Source organism: Pseudoliparis swirei, chromosome 21, assembly GCF_029220125.1.
Source record: "Pseudoliparis swirei isolate HS2019 ecotype Mariana Trench chromosome 21, NWPU_hadal_v1, whole genome shotgun sequence".
Taxonomy (NCBI): Eukaryota; Metazoa; Chordata; class Actinopteri; order Perciformes; family Liparidae; genus Pseudoliparis; species Pseudoliparis swirei.
The window spans coordinates 15,470,449-15,479,215 of record NC_079408.1 but is presented as its reverse complement, the minus strand read 5'-3'; positions in this window follow the sequence as shown (position 1 = coordinate 15,479,215).

The following is an 8,767-nucleotide window of genomic DNA, read 5'->3' as shown; positions in this document are numbered from 1 at the left end:
TCATTGCCAAATGTATTGTAATATCTACAAAGTAACAACATACAGGACTGTCTCAGAAAATTAGAATATTGTGATAAAGTTCTTTATTTTCTGTAATGCAATTAAAAAAACAAAAATGTCATGCATTCTGGATTCATTACAAATCAACTGAAATATTGCAAGCCTTTTATTCTTTTAATATTGCTGATTATGGCTTACAGCTTAAGAAAACTCAAATATCCTATCTCTAAATATTAGAATATCATGAAAAAGTATACTAGTAGGGTATTAAACAAATCACTTGAATCGTCTAATTAACTCGAAACACCTGCAAGGGTTTCCTGAGCCTTGAAAAACACTCAGCTTGGTTCAGTAAACTAAATCACAAGTATGGGGAAGACTGCTGATCTGACTGCTGTCCAGAGGACCATCATTGACACCCTCCATCAGGAGGGTAAGACACAAAAAGAAGTTTCTCAAAGAGCAAGCTGTTCACAGAGTGCAGTTTCAAAGCACATCCACAAAAAGTCTGTTGGAAGGTGTTGGTCCACTGTGTTTCATCAAGTCCAGAGTAAATGCAGCTGTGTACCAAGAGATTTTAGAGCACTACATGCTTCCGTCTGCTGAAAAGCTCTATGGAGATGAGGATTTCATTTTCCAGCATGATCTGGCACCTGCCCACAGTGCCAAAACCACCAGTAACTGGTGTACTGACCATGGCATTACTGTCCTCGATTGGCCTGCCAATTCCCCTGACCTGAACCCCATAGAGAATTTGTGGGGTATTATGAAGAAGAAGCTGAAAGACACCAGACCCAACAATGCAAATGAGCTAAAGGCCGCTATTGAAGCATCCTGGGCATCCATAAACCCTCAGCAATGCCACAGGCTGATTGCCTCCATGCCACGCCGCATTGATGCAGTAATCCGTGCAAAAGGATTCCCAACCAAGTACTGAGTGCATTAATGGACATTTTCAAATGTTTGATTTTGTTTTGCTGTTATAAATCTTTTTTTTTACTTGGTCTGAGGAAATATTCTAATTTTATGAGATAGGATTTTAGAGTTTTCTTAAGCTGTAAGCCATAATCAGCAATATTAAAAGAATAAAAGGCTTGCAATATTTCAGTTGATTTGTAATGAATCCAGAATGCATGACATTTTTGTTTTTTTAATTGCATTACAGAAAATAAAGAACTTTATCACAATATTCTAATTTTCTGAGACAGTCCTGTATGTTTAGTTTGCCAGCATTAAAAGCAGTTTTCCCGAAACAGTTATTTCACCTAGGTCCTAAAATGGCCTTGTGTAATTAGATACAGTATATTATCATGAATAAAATGTGTGTACGTGCTGATCTGGAGTCAGTTTGGTAGGATTTGGGTATGAATAAATTATTTCATTTAAAATATGGATTTTTATTTAAAGATATTCATGTAATTTGCATGCAAAATAGGTCTACCCGAACCAACGGATAACAAATTCAACCCGCGGCAACACTTCAAAAGTAGCCCGATTCCGCGGGGAAACCGCGGACCTGGCAACACTGCTCTCTGGGCTGAGGGAACATACGGGTCTCTGATCTGCCGAAAAGTCCACGTGACGTGACCAGTGGCCATGGCGCACATTTTTGTGACCCAAGATTCACGTTTCATCCGCCAATGAGAAGCCGTCCTTGCCGAAACGACTGAAATGTTTTCTCGATGCCGTACACACACATTGGGCCGTTGTCCCGAAGAAGGGGAGGGGCTTCTCTCCGTGATAATGGCGATATATTATATTTTTTCACATTAACTTAAGTGGTTGTTGACAGGCTGACGGTCTCCCACACACATTTAGCGCGTCAACACGGTATATTTACTATTTAAATGATTTGGCATATAATGTTTTTTGACAGGATGTATTTATTTTTTTCTTCTTTTTGCGGGTACCATTTAAAGAAGCTGCCAGTTGAGGACCTGTGAGGCGTCTATTTCTCAAACTAGAGACTCTAATGTACTTGTCTTCTTGCTGAGTTGTGCACCGGGGCCTCCCACTTCTCTTTCTGCTCTGGTTAGAGCCCGTTTGTGCTGTTCTCTGAAGGGAGTAGTACACACCGCTGGAGGACATTTTCAGTTTCTTTGCAATTTCTCGCATGGAATAGCCTTCATTTCTAAGAACAAGAATAGACTGGCGAGTTTCACAGGAAACTTCTTTTTTTCTGGCCATTTTGAGAGTTATCGAACCCACAAATGTGATGCTCCAGATAATCAACTAGCTCAAAGGAAGGCCAGTTTTATAGCTTCTCTCATCAGCAAAACAGTTTTCAGCTGTGCTAACATAATTGCACAAGGGTTTTCAAATCATCCATTAGTCTTCTAAGGCGATTAGCAAACACAATGTACCATTAGAACACTGGAGTGATAGTTGCTGGAAATGGGCCTCTATACACCTCTGGAGATATTTCATTAGAAACCAGACGTTTCCACCTAGAATAGTCATTTACCACATTAACAATGTATAGTGAGTATTTCTGATTGATTTAATGTTATCTTCATTGAAAAAAACAATGCTTTTCTTTAAAAAATAAGGACATTTCTAAGTGATCCCAAACTTTTGAACGGTAGTGTATATGATATTAATGTTATGACCCCAAACACGAGGGCGTTACATGTTCAGACGTTTGTGGGACGTCATCAATAAGTATAAAGCAGAACTAGTGGTTAGTTCTTCATGCTGGATGAAGGAAATTGTTGGAGCCATTTTCTCATGTGTTTTGTGACTTTGGACCTCCCACCACTAGGTGGGGCAAGGGTGCTTTAATTTGTTGTTCGTCCCTATTTAATGAGGTGAAGTGGGAGGCCAGGTGTTGCAAATGCGCGATAGCAAACAATTTTTTGACCGTCTACAGGTGAGCCACCACGTCTTGATGTGAGCCACGTCTTAATGTAAGTACCATCTGAACGTGATGCAGAGGATCCTAAATAAAACTGGACAAATAAGCGGGACTCTGAAACTTACTACAAACATGACAATGAGCAGCCTGTAGTGCCTCTCGTTAAACAGGTAACGGGGGCACTACAGAAATGATAACTGTTTCCACAGAGACAAGCCATGGAGATAAGCCCCGCCCCCTCTAAGGCGCGAATGAAGCGAATCATGCGAAAAGCCACACATGGTCAAGCGAGTAAATTCACGGCAGTAGTGTTGTGAATATTCACAACGCTTTTGCTGTGATTAAGGGTTCTGATTATTTGAAGCTGCCTGGAGTTGTTGTGAGATTTTATTCAAGAAACAAGAAAATAAAGGTCTCCCCGCTGGTTGCCTGAATCGAAAGACTTCATGATTTTAAGAGGATTCACGATTCTGACGGCCGGGACTCTGGTTGTTCATGGAATCTGTTAGTGTGACGTTCTGAATATATCACAACACGTCGTTGAAATCCTTTAGGGCAGGCTAACCTTAGAGCGGGCTAACCTTAGGGCGGGCTAACCTCAGGGTGGGCTAACCTTAGAGCGGACTAACCTCAGGGCGGGCTAACCTTAGGGCGGGCTAACCTCAGGGTGGGCTAACCTTAGGGCGGGCTAACCTTAGGGCGGGCTAACCTCAGGGCGGGCTAACCTTAGGGCGGGCTAACCTCAGGGTGGGCTAACCTTAGGGCGGGCTAACCTCAGGGCGGGCTAACCTCAGGGCGGGCTAACCTTAGGGCGGACTAACCTCAGGGTGGGCTAACCTTAGAGCGGACTAACCTCAGGGTGGGCTAACCTTAGAGCGGACTAACCTCAGGGCGGGCTAACCTTAGGGCGGGCTAACCTCAGGGTGGGCTAACCTTAGGGCGGGCTAACCTTAGGGCGGGCTAACCTCAGGGCAGGCTAACCTCAGGGCGGGCTAACCTCAGGGCGGGCTAACCTCAGGGTGGGCTAACCTCAGGGCGGGCTAACCTTAGGGCGGGCTAACCTCAGGGTGGGCTAACCTTAGGGCGGGCTAACCTTAGGGCGGGCTAACCTCAGGGCAGGCTAACCTCAGGGCGGACTAACCTCAGGGTGGGCTAACCTTAGGGCGGGGTAACCTCAGGGCAGGCTAACCTCAGGGCGGGCTAACCCAAGGGCGGGCTAACCTTAGGGCGGGTTAACCTCAGGCCAGGCTAACCTCAGTGCGGGCTAACCTTAGGGCGGACTAACCTCAGGGCAGGCTAACCTTAGGGCGGGCTAACCTCAGGGCGGGCTAACCTTAGGGCGGGCTAACCTCAGGGTGGGCTAACCTTAGGGCGGGCTAACCTTAGGGCGGGCTAACCTCAGGGCAGGCTAACCTCAGGGCGGGCTAACCTCAGGGTGGGCTAACCTCAGGGCGGGCTAACCTCAGGGCGGGCTAACCTTAGGGCGGGCTAACCTCAGGGTGGGCTAACCTCAGGGTGGGCTAACCTTAGGGCGGACTAACCCTAGGGCGGGCTAACCTCAGGGCGGACTAACCTCAGGGTGGGCTAACCTTTGGGCAGGCTAACCTCAGGGCAGGCTAACCTCAGGGCGGACTATCACACACACACTCACACACGCTTTATTTACCTCTGACGGAGCACAGCTGCGTTAATAAAAGTTTGATCTGAATTCCTTCTTGAAAAATAAAAATAACATTCATACGAAATCTCAATTAATAGTTCTTAAGATGTTTATAACTTTATTATAGGTAGTCAGGTATCGGGGTGAGTGATATGGCTCAATCAAATACGAATATATTATGCAATAATGATATTCATCACAAAATACTGACAAGTATTGAATTATTCATTTCAAGAACATACAAATTGCATCAACATTTGTGTTATAGTTTTATTTGCAACGGTTCTCCTTCAATACTCAATACCAGTCCTTATATAAAAACATAAAAAGTAAAATAAAATGTAACAATAGCAATAATAAAGTGAGAAAGAAGGTGAAAATTGTTCTGTGGAAATGTCTTAAGACTTTCATTGCTGGCCGATAATCGCAAATAAGTACAAATAATCTCTGATGAGACGTTTTCATCTGATCTGTTTCCCTCTGAATGAAGGTGGCGCCCCAATATATAACAAATATGACATGTTTTATTCTAAAGCAACACTACAGCAGCTATGATCTATATGTATATCCATCAAATGCAGTTATAGAAAATAACGTGAAGCTCATCTGCAGGTGATAATGTGTTAAAGTTGTTTCTGCTGCCCCCTAGTGGCCATAATACCAGTTATGAAGTCATTTAAAGGGATAATGTTAAATGAGATTTGGAAGACACATTGTTGGCAAAGATGAAGTGCTTGTAGACCATGTGGGGGTCCAGGCCCCTCGGTCTTACACTGAGCACTTGGGACTTGAACACTGGCCAAAATAATGATGACATGTGGTCCCAGGGGGCGTCGCAGGGCCATGTTGCTGCCTTGCTCATCTGCACTGTCGGCGGGAATATATTTTGTAACGCCAAAGGAGTGTGTTTTTTTTAAAGATGTTTTGTAATTTGATGATGAAACCAGAGAGAAACCTCTGGCTAGCATCTCCGCTGCTATAAGTAGAATTGTACCCCTCCCCCCCCCCCCTCCCCTAGAGCAAGCCCCCCTTTAGCCGCGGGGGGCCGCTCTTCACAAGTAAACACAGTTCCTGTACACGTCTTGAAACGTTTGTTTAGGTCCCTCACTCACACACACACACACACACACATACTTGCATTCAACAAACACAGGAAACCACAGATCTGCTTCTGTGTCACACACAGATGTCTCTTGAAAATGATGCAGGCCGAAGCTGAAGGTAGGCTGCACTGTCAGGTCACGGGGCTCTGGGGGGGGGGGGGGGTCTTGGGGGTCTCAAAGACACACACACACACAGAAAGATGGCGCCGTGCCAACGGCTGCTTGTTTCAGTAGTGGCGTTTTGCTTTTATTTTATTGTCTTTTTTTGCACTTTTCCTCTCTTTTTCTTTTTCTTCTCTTTCACGATTGTCTTAGTTACGGTCGGACACTGGACCATAACTACTTTTTTCGTAACTTCTACTGTGGCTTTTGTTCACTTTGTCGTGTGTATCGGAGAGCCACAGCAAAACAATGACGGGGACCGTCGTCTACTCGCGTGCTCAGCTGATCGCGCTGTGCAGACCGCTGCTCCTGCCTGGAGAAAGACCTGTGATCCCGCTGGAGCTACGGAGAAGGGCTCGCGGCTGCAGATCGGGTGTCAAGCGGAGGGCTAAAACGAGGAGATACAAACCCTCGGTACCGTCGATCATAACGGGGAACGTGAGGTCTTTGGCGAATAAGACGGATGAGCTCGGCGCGCTGGTAATGTCTGAGAGGATCTTCCGTGAGAGCAGTCTCTTGTGTTTCACTGAGACGTGGCTGCACGCGGACTTTCCGGATCACAGCGCGTCCGTGCCCGGCTTCAGGACTGTTCGGGCTGACAGAGACGCTACACAGAGCGGTAAGAAGAGGGGGGGCGGGATCGCTGTTTATGTGAATGAACGGTGGTGCCATCCGGACCATGTGTGCGTGAAGGAGCGCTTCTGTAGCCCGAACATTGAACTGTTGGCCGTGGGGATGCGCCCGTACTATTTGCAGAGAGAGTTCACGTCCGCCATTGTGGTTGTCGTGTACGTGCCACCATCAGCTGACACTGAGGAAGCTGTGGAGACCATCCACTCCACTGTGTCTGCTCTGCTGAATCATCAGCCTGGAGCATTCATGGCTATCACTGGTGACTTTAACCACACCACATTGGATAAAGCTCTGCCAACCTTCCATCAATACATAGACTGCCCAACAAGGAGCAATAAAACTCTGGACTTGCTGTATGCTAATACTAAGGACGCATACAGTGCCACTGCCCTCCCCCCCTCGGCAGGTCTGATCATGACCTGGTCCGGCTGACACCCAGGTCTGTTCCTCTGGTGACCACCAGGACTGTGAGGAGGTGGTCTCTGGAGGCGAACGACGCTCTGCAGGACTGCTTCGAGTCAACGGACTGGGATGTGCTGTGTGGACCGCATGGGGAGGACATCAACAGGATGACCGACTGCATCACGGAATACATCAAGTTCTGTGAACACACCACCATCCCATCACGGACTGTGCGCTGCTTCCCCAACAACAAGCCCTGGATCACCAGGGACCTGAAGGCGCTTCTTAACAAGAAGAAAGCTGCTTTCAGGTCTGGAGACAGGGATGAGCTGAGGAAAGCCCAGCGCAACCTAAAGGTGAAGCTCAGGGAGGGCAAGGACTCCTACAGGAGGAAGCTGGAGGCCAAACTCCAGCTGAACAACACTAAGGAGGTGTGGTCTGGGATGAAGCAGATAACTGGCTTCAAGGTGGGAGGGAGACAGCCAGGGGGCTCCCTGGAGAGGGCCAACGAGCTGAACTGTTTTTTCAATAGGTTCAGTTCACAGCCCTCTCCTGTCTCCTCCACACATCACACCTCCCAAACACCTCCCCCTCTGTCCCCCCTGCTGAGCTGCACATCCACCGAGCCCTCAATAACAATGGGCTCTTCCACCTCCCCTCTCTCTGTGACGACTGACCAGGTGAGAAGACAGCTGGAGAAACTACTCCAGTGCAGAGCTGAAGGTCCTGATGGCATCAGCCCCAGGGTCCTAAAGACCTGCGCCACCCAGCTGTCTGGTGTCCTGCAGCGCCTCTTCAACCTCAGCCTGAGGCTGGGGAAGTCCCGTGCTGTGGAAGACGCCGTGCCTGGTCTCTGTCCCAAAGAAGTCAACACCATCTGGCCTCAACGACTACCGACCGTCGCCTCACCTCCCATGTGATGAAGGTGCTGGAGAGGCTGGTCTTGGCCCACCTGACCCGGCAGGTGAAATCGTCGCTGGACCCTCTGCAATTTGCTTCCCAGCCTCATGTGGGAGTGGACGACGCCATCATCTACCTGCTGCAACGAGCTCAGTCGCACCTGGATGGAACCGGTGTCTCTGTGAGAGTCACTTTCTTTGACTTCTCCAGTGCATTTAACACCATCCAGCCACTGCTGCTGAGTGAGAAGCTGCGGTGGTCAGTGTGACGCGTCCACCATATCCTGGATCACTGACTACCTCACAGGCAGACCACAGTTTGTCAGAATGGGCCGTGTGCTGAACGGTGGTCAGTGATGCTGGAGCCCCACAGGTAACTGTTCTGTCTCCCTTCCTCTTCACCCTGCACACCAGTGACTTCCAGTACAACACGGAGTCATGCCATCTGCAGAAGTACTCTGATGACTCTGCAGTGGTCGGGTGTATTAGGGATGGACGGGAGGAGGAGTACAGGGCAGTGGTGAGCGACTTTGTAAAGTGGGCCGATGAGAACCACCTGCGGCTGAACGTGGCCAAGACCAGAGAGATGGTGGTGGACTTCAGGAGGAAGGCGACAGCTCCTCCACCTCTGAGTGTCCTGGGAGTGGACGTGGACATGGTGGAGGAGGACCAGTACCTGGTGGAGGAGGACCAGTACCTGGTGGAGGAGTACAAGTACCTGGGCGTCTCCATCGACAGCCGACTGAACTGGAAGGCCAACATCAACGCTGTGTACAAGAAGGGGATGAGTCGACTCTTTTTCCTGAGAAAGCTTCGATCCTTCAACGTGTGCAGCAAGATGCTGGAGTTATTCTACCAGTCGGTTGTGGCCAGTGTGCTGCACTTTGCCATTGTCTGCTGGGGGAGCAGCATCGGAGCCGGTGACACCAGCCGTCTCAACAAACTGGTTAGGAAGGCTGGCTCCATCATCGGCTGCCAGCTGGAGCACCTGGAACAGGTGGTGGAGAGGAGGACGTTGAAGAAACTTGTGTCCATATTGGACAACCCGGACCAC